The sequence below is a fragment of the Neoarius graeffei genome, chromosome 8, assembly GCF_027579695.1.
Source record: "Neoarius graeffei isolate fNeoGra1 chromosome 8, fNeoGra1.pri, whole genome shotgun sequence".
Classification (NCBI taxonomy): domain Eukaryota; kingdom Metazoa; phylum Chordata; class Actinopteri; order Siluriformes; family Ariidae; genus Neoarius; species Neoarius graeffei.
In genome coordinates, this window is record NC_083576.1 from 93969881 (window position 1) to 93981800 (window position 11920).

Below are 11920 nucleotides of genomic sequence, written 5' to 3' on the forward strand. Positions count from 1 at the left end.
GGATATTTTCCAAAGCAGTGAGCCACGCCCCGTCCTCACTTACAAACACCGAGCCTTTGGTGCTGCTCCTTTTAAACCCAATCATGTTCCCAATTAACCTGCTTACTGTGGAACCTTCCAGAATGGTGTTAGTTGAATATTCTATACTGGGCTTCGAGCCCCGTGGCCGGCGAGGGCCTTTCTGTGTGGAGTTTGCATGTTCTCCCCGTGTCCGCGTGGGTTTCCTCCGGGTGCTCCGGTTTCCCCCACAGTCCAAAGACATGCAGGTTATGGGGCAGCCGTGACCTGAGGTTGGGCTGAAGGGCACCAAACCCCAACTGCTCCTCAGGTGCTGTACCATCACTGCTCTGTGTGTGTGTGTGTTCACTGCTTCAGGAGGGTTAAATGCAGAGAGGAATTTCACAAGTGTAGACTACATGTGATGAATAAAGTTCTTCTTCTTAAACTTTTCAGTCTTATTTTGTCTCTGTCCCAACTTTTTTTGAGTGTGTTGCAGCACCAAATTCTAACTTTGTTTATATTTACAAAATACAATTAATTTGGTCAGGAAATTAATTTTGGTTGAAAATCTTTTCTTTGCACTTTTGTCAGTTAAATAAAGGGTCACATGAATTAACAAATCACAGATTTTTGTTTGTATTGCATTTTGGAAAATATCCCAACTGTTCTGGTTTGTATTATAGCCATAAAGTCTTATTTAAAAATGTGGAACTTACTTTCAAGGTGTTTTTGCACAAAGTCAGTATTTTATTATCAATCTACATTTACAGGGTGGAGAGCAGTAGAAGTCAGGTGCAGCGACATCCACCTAGTGGTTCCTGAGGCCTCTTGTGATCACCACCTTCATTCTGAAGGAGAAAAACCTTCATCAGCCAATTCAGAGGTAGACAGATGGTCTGAGGAGTCAAATCCTGACTCCTGGCTATGGAGCTACATGGATGACATCAGCACCCGTCTCCAGACAGCAGCATGCAATTCCAGACTCTTGAAAAGGCTTGAGAAGCTGCTAACATTCACCAGGATGAAAATTAAGCCAACCAAGTCCCACAGTTTTTCAGCCCAAGGAGTCAGGAACAACAACATCTCCTTCTAAGTTGATGATGAGAAAATCCTGCTTTGGGCAGATCAACCTGTCTGAAGCTTTGGAAGACTTTACACAGCCGACCTGTCTGACAAGCACATGGCTGCCTCTGTCACATTCCAGCTCTTGGATGGTCTGAGCAAACTCAACCAAAGCTTCCTACCAGAGAAATTCAAGGTCTGGTGCCACCAGTCCACATTATCCCAATGTCTGATGTGACCTCTTAAGTTGTGTGACATACAACAACTTAGACATTGGACTCAAAAGTCAACAATTACATCCACAAATGGCTGGGCCTTCCTTAATGCCTTTCCAACATGTCACTGCTTGGGAGAAACATCTTGAAGCTTCCACTGAAATCCACTAGCTTGGGCTACAAACAGGAGAAGATGGGGCTCATGCTCAATGCTGAGAGACTCAACTGACCTATCTGTCCAAAACACTGAGGTCAAAGGTCACCCAGGATACAAATGGAATGCAATGCAGACAGTAGACCAGGCCATCAATCAACTGAAACACCAGGAGATTGTTGGATTGTTCCAGCCAGGGCAGGGCTGGTTTTGGATGGGGGACAGCACCTAAGATGTGGTCCAAATCCATAAAAAAATGAATGGAAAGATCTTGTAATCTCTGAAGCTGTGAAGATGGAAGAGGAGAGTTATAAAATCAGAGCTGTGAGCCAACAGCTGCAAGAGAGTTGGATAACCTGGGAGGTTGTGGTCAACAGGACTGTTACATGGGTGGTATAGGTGAAGGATGCCCTTATCAGGGTCACATATGATACCCTTCCCAGTTCCTGGAACCTGCACCTCTGATATGGCTCAGAGGAGACCTACCAACTCTGCAATTCCCAGAGCCCAAGCTTGCAGGGCAGCATTGGCACAGAGCCAGTACAGATGGCACCATGACTGGGTCCTGCGTAAGCTCGTAACATCACAGCAGCTGATCCAGTTTGTAGGCAAGGGGATGAGGTTCAGAGCAGCAGCACAAAGGAGCAGTCCTTCCTGTCACCCAGCAGTGAGTGGACCATGAGAGCTGACCTCAATTGTCAATTGAAGTTCCCACAAGAGATCACCACAAGCTCACTATGGCCAGATATCATGCGCTGGTCTACCTCTCACCTGGACGATCATTAGGGCTGAATTGACTGTTCTATGGAAAGAGGGAATGGAGGCTACCTTTGAGAGAAAGCAGGAAAACAGACACAGATCTGTCAGCTGTGTGCTCACAAGCAGAATGAAGAGTGTTCAGCTGTCCAGTGGAAGTGAGGTCCAGAGGCTACACTGCAAAACCATCCAGCGGTTCCTGAAGTCTCTTTGGATCACAGGCTCCAAGCTGAGGAAGGCTCTCAAAGACCTGGCAGAGGAAGCAGAACAAGGAAGCTTCTGGCTCTGGCTCAGAAGAAAAGACAAGGCATGGGGAAAGCAAGGATCCTACAGCTGGCTGCAGGGGGCAGCAGGTAGACACCCCTACTGCTTCTCCACCACCTTGAGATGTTCCAGGATTAAAGGAGCAGAACATCAGTGAAAAGTGGCTCCTAGCTGATGACCCTGCAGCTGGTACAATGACACCATCGTGGGGGTGGGGGGGTGAGGGGTCAGACAGGAATGCCCAGCAAGTGGACCCACCTGTGCTCACATTGATATAATATTACCATTTCACAATCTCTAAATAAAATTTGCAATATCAGAGTTCTTAACATTGTTAATTCATCATTCATAATTCCTGATCTATTGTTAATAAATTATTAAATAATGTATGTTGATATCTTTGTAACTTGATATTTGATATTTATACTGTGTTTGTTGTTCGTTTAATCTCTTACAAGAGTTTATAGTTTGGTGGCCATGAGCCATCCGATGGTATCGGGGTCAAGTTCAATAAGGCCATCTAGTCCATGAGGAGGCCGGAGGTGGGGGCGACCTTCGATTATGTGCTGCAATGTCTGTTGAAGGCCACAGTCACATACGTCGTCATCACGTGCGCCGACAGATACTGTGTTAATTTAATAGTTAAAAATGAGCTCAGTAAATATAACTCTAATCTGAATGTCACTGTGGGTGTGTTCCAAATCACACACGACATTCCCTACATAGGCCACACCATCACCACTCCACTGTGTAGGAAATAAATTGGTTTAGGACACAACCTTATACTATTCTGAATACAATAGCTTGTCCAAAAGTGTCCAAAAAACATAACCATTATCCTGTTTAACACATCCTCATCAGCATCAGACTCAGCTAAGAGGGTGCGGCCAAAAGTCTAGAGGCGGAACTATACGCTAGAAGTTCGCACTGAGTTGATGTGATGATTCAGATGTTGATGAACTAGACACTTTTCAGACATCTGATTGAGGACATTTGTGTTGACATGGACTTTATGTGCAGTTTATTATGCCTCCGCCACCATACGGTGCAGGAGGCATTATGTTTTCGGGTTGTCCGTCCATCTGTTCGTGCATGCATGTGTGCGTCTGTCCCGAAACCTTGTGAACGCGATATCTCAAAGGCTAATGAAAGGAATTTCACCAAACTTTCACCATTTGTGCATTTGGGGACAAAGATAAACTGATTAGATTTTGAGATCAAAAGGTCTAAGGTCAAGGTCACTGTGAGGTCAAATGTCTGTCCGAAAACCTTGTGAACACAATATCTCCAAGGCTGATACAAATAATTTCACCAGGTCACGATTACTGTGAGGTCAAATGTCCATCCCCAAATCACAACTTAATAAGGCGTGTAGTCTACCGGGCGGAGGCGTCCCCATCGGCGTCGAGTTCTATCTAGTTTTTGCTCTTTAATTTTCCCTCAATTCAGATTTAAAATAAAAACAACAACGATGAACTTGTTGAATTTAAACACATCGTCATAACAAAACAATAAAAACAACGTAAAGCCGTAAAGAGGAAAAAACAATCGTGAGAATCTGCTTTCATGAGATTGGAGCTGAAGCCAGGAGATTTTATTCCAGTTGACTGGTAAAAGCAGAAGCACATGTGTGTGTGTGTGTGTGTGTGTGTGTGTGTGTGTGTGTGTGTGTGTGTGTGTGTGTGTGTGTGTGTGTGTAAAACATTGTAATGAAGCCTGGCGTTGCAGTCACCTGCGCAGCTAAAGGCCAGCGGCATTCGCTTTGATCCGCCAGGCCTCCATCCACAAATAAAATCTCAAATCGCTCGATATTGCACTTCAGAAAAAAAACCTGAACACGTCCGAGCCTGAACGTCCAAAATACCTCTCACTTAACGCACACCATCTGGAGCAGGATGTCAAAAAAAAAAACACAAAAGGCTTGTGTTCGGCAGCTTGGCACTCATGCTCTCGCTAATACTTTCACCTTTCTACCAGTCATTAGCTCAATGTTACAATCACACAGTGGAACACAGAGAGATTTCCTGCTTCTTTACACAAATGGAGCTGAAGTGTGAGACTGGGTCACAAGTACGAGAATTCTGATCAGGGTTTATCCTAAAAACTCAACAAAACCTCATGTAATGTGTACAGTGGCTAGAATGGTGATTTGTAATAGTGACTATAATGGTGACAGTAATGGTGCTCTGTAATGGTGAATGTAATGGTGATCAGTAATGGTGACAGTAATGGCACTCTGTAATTGTGACAGTAATGGTGATCAGTAATGGTGACAGTAATGGTGATCAGTAATGGTGACAGTAATGGTGATCAGTAATGATGACAGTAATGGTGATCAGTAATGGTGACAGTAATGGTGATCAGTAATGGTGACAGTAATGGTGATCAGTAATGGTGACAGTAATGGCACTCTGTAATTGTGACAGTAATGGTGATCAGTAATGGTGACAGTAATGGTGATCAGTAATGATGACAGTAATGGTGATCAGTAATGGTGACAGTAATGGTGATCAGTAATGGTGACAGTAATGGTGATCAGTAATGGTGACAGTAATGGCACTCTGTAATTGTGACAGTAATGGTGATCAGTAATTGTGACAGTAATGGTGATCTGTAATTGTGACAGTAATGGTGATCAGTAATGGTGACAGTAATGGTGATCAGTAATGATGACAGTAATGGTGATCAGTAATGGTGACAGTAATGGTGATCAGTAATGGTGACAGTAATGGTGATCAGCAATGATGACAGTAATGGTGATCAGTAATTGTGACAGTAATGGTGACAGTAATGGTGAGAGTAATGGTGATCAGTAATGGTGACAGTAATGGTGATCAGTAATGGTGACAGTAATGGCGCTCTGTAATTGTGACAGTAATGGTGATCAGTAATGGTGACAATAATGGTGATCAGTAATGGTGACAGTAATGGTGATCAGTAATGGTGACAGTAATGGTGATCAGTAATGGTGACAGTAATGGTGATCAGTAATGATGACAGTAATGGTGACCAGTAATGGCGCTCTGTAATTGTGACAGTAATGGTGACAGTAATGGCGCTCTGTAATTGTGACAGTAATGGTGATCAGTAATGGTGATCAGTAATGATGACAGTAATGGTGAGAGTAATGGTGATCAGTAATGATGACAGTAATGGTGACAGTAATGGTGATCAGTAATGATGACAGTAATGGTGACAGTAATGACGCTCTGTAATTGTGACAGTAATGGTGACAGTAATGGTGATCAGTAATGATGACAGTAATGGTGCTCTGTAATTGTGACAGTAATGGTGAGAGTAATGGTGATCAGTAATGGTGACAGTAATGGTGACAGTAATGGCGCTCTGTAATTGTGACAGTAATGGTGACAGTAATGGTGATCAGTAATGGTGATCAGTAATGATGACAGTAATGGTGCTCTGTAATTGTGACAGTAATGGTGATCAGTAATGGTGACAGTAATGGCGCTCTGTAATTGTGACAGTAATGGTGACAGTAATGGTGCTCTGTAATTGTGACAGTAATGGTAACAGTAATGGTGACAGTAATGGTGATCAGTAATGGTGATCAGTAATGATGACAGTAATGACGCTCTGTAATTGTGACAGTAATGGTGAGAGTAATGGTGATCAGTAATGGTGACAGTAATGGTGATCAGTAATGGTGACAGTAATGGCGCTCTGTAATTGTGACAGTAATGGTGATCAGTAATGGTGACAGTAATGGTGATCAGTAATGATGACAGTAATGGTGATCAGTAATGGCGCTCTGTAATTGTGACAGTAATGGTGACAGTAATGGCGCTCTGTAATTGTGACAGTAATGGTGATCAGTAATGGTGATCAGTAATGGTGAGAGTAATGGTGATCAGTAATGATGACAGTAATGGTGATCAGTAATGGCGCTCTGTAATTGTGACAGTAATGGTGACAGTAATGGCGCTCTGTAATTGTGACAGTAATGGTGATCAGTAATGGTGATCAGTAATGATGACAGTAATGGTGAGAGTAATGGTGATCAGTAATGATGACAGTAATGGTGACAGTAATGGTGATCAGTAATGATGACAGTAATGGTGACAGTAATGACGCTCTGTAATTGTGACAGTAATGGTGACAGTAATGGTGATCAGTAATGATGACAGTAATGGTGCTCTGTAATTGTGACAGTAATGGTGAGAGTAATGGTGATCAGTAATGGTGACAGTAATGGTGACAGTAATGGCGCTCTGTAATTGTGACAGTAATGGTGACAGTAATGGTGATCAGTAATGGTGATCAGTAATGATGACAGTAATGGTGCTCTGTAATTGTGACAGTAATGGTGATCAGTAATGGTGACAGTAATGGCGCTCTGTAATTGTGACAGTAATGGTGACAGTAATGGTGCTCTGTAATTGTGACAGTAATGGTAACAGTAATGGTGACAGTAATGGTGATCAGTAATGGTGATCAGTAATGATGACAGTAATGACGCTCTGTAATTGTGACAGTAATGGTGAGAGTAATGGTGATCAGTAATGGTGACAGTAATGGTGATCAGTAATGGTGACAGTAATGGCGCTCTGTAATTGTGACAGTAATGGTGATCAGTAATGGTGACAGTAATGGTGATCAGTAATGATGACAGTAATGGTGATCAGTAATGGCGCTCTGTAATTGTGACAGTAATGGTGACAGTAATGGCGCTCTGTAATTGTGACAGTAATGGTGATCAGTAATGGTGATCAGTAATGGTGAGAGTAATGGTGATCAGTAATGATGACAGTAATGGTGACAGTAATGGTGACAGTAATGGTGATCAGTAATGATGACAGTAATGGTGACAGTAATGGCGCTCTGTAATTGTGACAGTAATGGTGACAGTAATGGTGATCAGTAATGGTGATCAGTAATGATGACAGTAATGATGACAGTAATGGCACTCTGTAATTGTGACAGTAATGGTGACAGTAATGGTGATCAGTAATGGTGATCAGTAATGATGACAGTAATGATGACAGTAATGGTGCTCTGTAATGGTGACAGTAATGGTGAGAGTAATGGTGATCAGTAATGGTGACAGTAATGGCGCTCTGTAATTGTGACAGTAATGGTGACAGTAATGGTGATCAGTAATGGTGATCAGTAATGATGACAGTAATGATGACAGTAATGGCGCTCTGTAATTGTGACAGTAATGGTGACAGTAATGGTGATCAGTAATGGTGATCAGTAATGATGACAGTAATGATGACAGGAATGGTGCTCTGTAATGGTGACAGTAATGGTGAGAGTAATGGTGATCAGTAATGGTGACAGTAATGGCGCTCAGTAATTGTGACAGTAATGGTGACAGTAATGGTGATCAGTAATGGTGATCAGTAATGATGACAGTAATGGTGCTCTGTAATTGTGACAGTAATGGTGATCAGTAATGGTGACAGTAATGGTGATCAGTAATGGTGACAGTAATGGTGACGGTAATGCCGCTCTGTAATTGTGACAGTAATGGTGACAGTAATGGTGATCAGTAATGATGACAGTAATGGTGCTCTGTAATTGTGACAGTAATGGTGATCAGTAATGGTGACAGTAATGGTGCTCTGTAATTGTGACAGTAATGGTGATCAGTAATGGTGACAGTAATGGCGCTCTGTAATTGTGACAGTAATGGTGATCAGTAATGATGACAGTAATGGTGAGAGTAATGGTGATCAGTAATGGTGAGAGTAATGGTGATCAGTAATGGTGACAGTAATGGTGCTCTGTAATTGTGACAGTAATGGTGAGAGTAATGGTGATCAGTAATGGTGACAGTAATGGTGACAGTAATGGCGCTCTGTAATTGTGACAGTAATGGTGACAGTAATGGTGATCAGTAATGGTGATCAGTAATGATGACAGTAATGGCGCTCTGTAATTGTGACAGTAATGGTGATCAGTAATGATGACAGTAATGGTGAGAGTAATGGTGATCAGTAATGGTGACAGTAATGGTGACAGTAATGGCGCTCTGTAATTGTGACAGTAATGGTGACAGTAATGGTGATCAGTAATGATGACAGTAATGGCGCTCTGTAATTGTGACAGTAATGGTGATCAGTAATGATGACAGTAATGGTGAGAGTAATGGTGATCAGTAATGGTGACAGTAATGGTGAGTGTAATAATGCTTTGTAAAGGTGATTACAATGGTGCTCTGTAATGATGACTGTAATGGTGACAGTGATGGTGATCAGTAATGAGACAATGAGACATTACTGTTTTGGTTCAGAGATTTTTAAAAACTTTCTCTTGCTCTGTAAACAGGAAGTTTGGTGTAAAAGCTCAAGCTTTTGACCCTAAAGTTCCTGTGTATCCTGTACAGAGCTCTGAATCCCTCACTCTGTCCCTCTGATTAAACCCATATTTTTCAGCCTTTTGTTTTCCCCGTCCCCTGATGAGCTCATTATTTATTTAAAAGGTGTCCAGCGGTTTCCTGCTCCTTTACTTTCATCTTCCCCAATTAAAGGTGTACAAATGAGATGCAGCACTCACACGTTTCCAGGAAGTAGTTAGTGCGCTACAGATGTGGCTTGTTTACACTTAAATCCTGGTTTATTCACTTTTACAATAAAACGCTGAGACATGGTGACTCGTCATGGCTGAACTCCTGATCACTCATCAGATACAACACTCCAGATCGCGCTCCAGATGTTGGTCAGAAGGTGGTGATCAATTTTCTATAACAGCAGCTCTGACAGTCACGCAGCTGTAAATCACAGGTTTATTTATATTAACACCCTCATTCTAATAGATTGTTTCTATAGCAACAGCTCAATCACAGGGCCGTGTCCAGAGGCTGGTGAGGGAATGACTGTTTACAACTCTGATAACAGGAACTGAACTGTCACTATAAACAGACAAAAATCCGACCGCTCCTTCTTAAATAAATAAAAAATTGGACTTGTTGATAAATTGCTGTGGTATGAAGAGGAATAAAACTCAGGAGTATAAAGTCAGTAGAAAATACTGTAATCACCTTCAGGAAGGGAGTAACTCCTCTTCGCAGGGAGCTCCATCACATCACCCTGTTGTTGATTATTTTCTTAGAACAGCATAACCCCAAGTGTTTTATTCCTTGCATAATAACATCACATATTATTGTGATCAGGCTGCAGCTGTCCAACCGTTCACTTACAATATCACATACATGTTCCGTCATCTAATATGCAGAACGTCTCATCTCATCTCATTATCTGTAGCCGCTTTATCCTTCTACAGGGTCGCAGGCAAGCTGGAGCCTATCCCAACTGACTATGGGTGAAAGGCGGGGTTCACCCTGGACAAGTCGCCAGGTCATCACAGGGCTGACACATAGACACAGACAACCATTCACACTCACATTCACACCTACGCTCAATTTAGAGTCACCAGTTAACCTAACCTGCATGTCTTTGGACTGTGGGGGAAACCGGAGCACCCGGAGGAAATCCACGCGGACACGGGGAGAACATGCAAACTCCACACAGAAAGGCCCTCGCCGGCCACGGGGCTCGAACCCAGGACCTTCTTGCTGTGAGGCGACAGCGCTAACCACTACACCACCGTGCCACCCCTTGTGCACAACGTGGTGATGACAAATTAATGAATTTTTAAAAATTCAAACCAACTATGGAAAAAAAGCAAATTTTTTATCCATTTAAAAAAATCCAGAAACGTCAAGTTGTGATACTAAAAACTTAATTTTTTTTTATTGAGAAAAAAAGATGTACAGCTCCAAATCAGAAATTACGGAGCCCCTAAAGGGACATGGAAAAAAAAAAACTTTTCTGTTGAGCACCTGAAACTTTCACAGTAACTGAATCGGCGTGTGACAGCCTCCGGGCTAATCTCCAAGTATGGCAGAAGAAGATGACTTGTCCTCTTTCCTTAAAGGCCGAAATATACCTGATAGTGTCATCAACCGACTGAAAGACGATAAGGTGAATATAAATGTTAATTTTAGATATATGAATATAGAAATACATGTATTGTACAGCATTGCTAGCTTGCTCTACCTCGTTTACTGTTTCAAACGTTTTTGACGCTTGCCTGTCTTTTTACAGATCGACATCAACGTCATCGGTGTTATGACAGATGATGAATTGGGACAATATTTCACAAGAATGGGGACCAACTTGAAGTAAAAGCATTTAGCAGTCAGAGCACTGGCGGCTCGTTAATAGGGGCGATTTGGGTGACACACTCCCAAACAGGGAGCGAGGTTTTTTTTTTTATCTACTCCTACTACCACGGCAACAGTAATGTCATTGTCCAATCAGGCTAAGGTCGCGCCTGGTGTAGCCACGCCCTTTTGGGGCGATTTCTGTCAGGTTCAGATTTGCCCCAAAATCTCCCATTGACACTAATGGTACGTACGTTTTTTTTTCGAAAATCCTGCTCCCAATGCATTTTCTATTGGGTTTTATGTGCTCGCACAAACAGCGTGCTTACATCATACACCTGTTGCGCCGCGCAAGTGTTGCCAGATTGGGCGTTTTTAAGTGCATTTTAGCGGGTTTTGAACATAATTTTGGGCTGGAAAATGCAACTTGTGCGGGAAATGTGTGAACATTCTATGAAGAAGATGGCGGCGAGTGTTGAGTGCAACAATACGATAGCGTCTCTGAAAGAAGTTCCCTTTAGTCGTCATACCAGTGAGGAGAAAACGGCAATCAAACAGCTAGGACCTCCTAGACCGAATTTAAACATCAAGCAAGTGTCTACGAAGGGGGAGAAGACCTACTCAAGAGGTTTTAACAAGAACTGGTACCACCGGAAAACTTGGCTAGCTGGCTGTGATGTAGTCAATGCTCTTTTTTGCTACCCTTGCGTTCTCTTCCACCCTGGAAGTAGCACAGCAGACGGTACAGTGATATCTGATATTTGAATTTACTAGGCAAAAGTTGTTGTTGTTTTTTTTTTTGTGTGTGTGTGTGTGTTACCAATGGCAGTTGTTTTACCAATGGCAGTTAAACATTGCCATGCTTGGAATATTTCAGTAGCCTCAAGTTCTCCCTGACTTGGTGTAAATTAAGCATATTTTCAGTTTTTATATATTGTACAGTATGTGTGTTCATGGGAGCCAGCAGCACCTTACCTTTTTTCCAACTTATTAAGCCAAGTTGCACTGACTACAAAACCTTGTGTAACCTTGTGTGTGTATAGCTAAATAACTAAAGCCTTTTGTGTTCATTGACATGCTTGTAATACTTTAAATTTCCTTTTAAGGCATGGCTTTCTGGAGGAATTCTTGGGAAAAAAACTGCAGAATTTATTTAGAATTATTATTTGTTGTTAAAATGGTGCAATTCCATATAAAAAAAACACATAATTAAGCTGCACATGTTTGTTTGATGGTTATGCTTTTCTTCATCTTTTTCAAAACTTAAATAAACACTTGTTTTGGATTTATATCCTGCCACTTTAATTGCATTCTTTAGAATGAAGAAATTAGAATATGTTT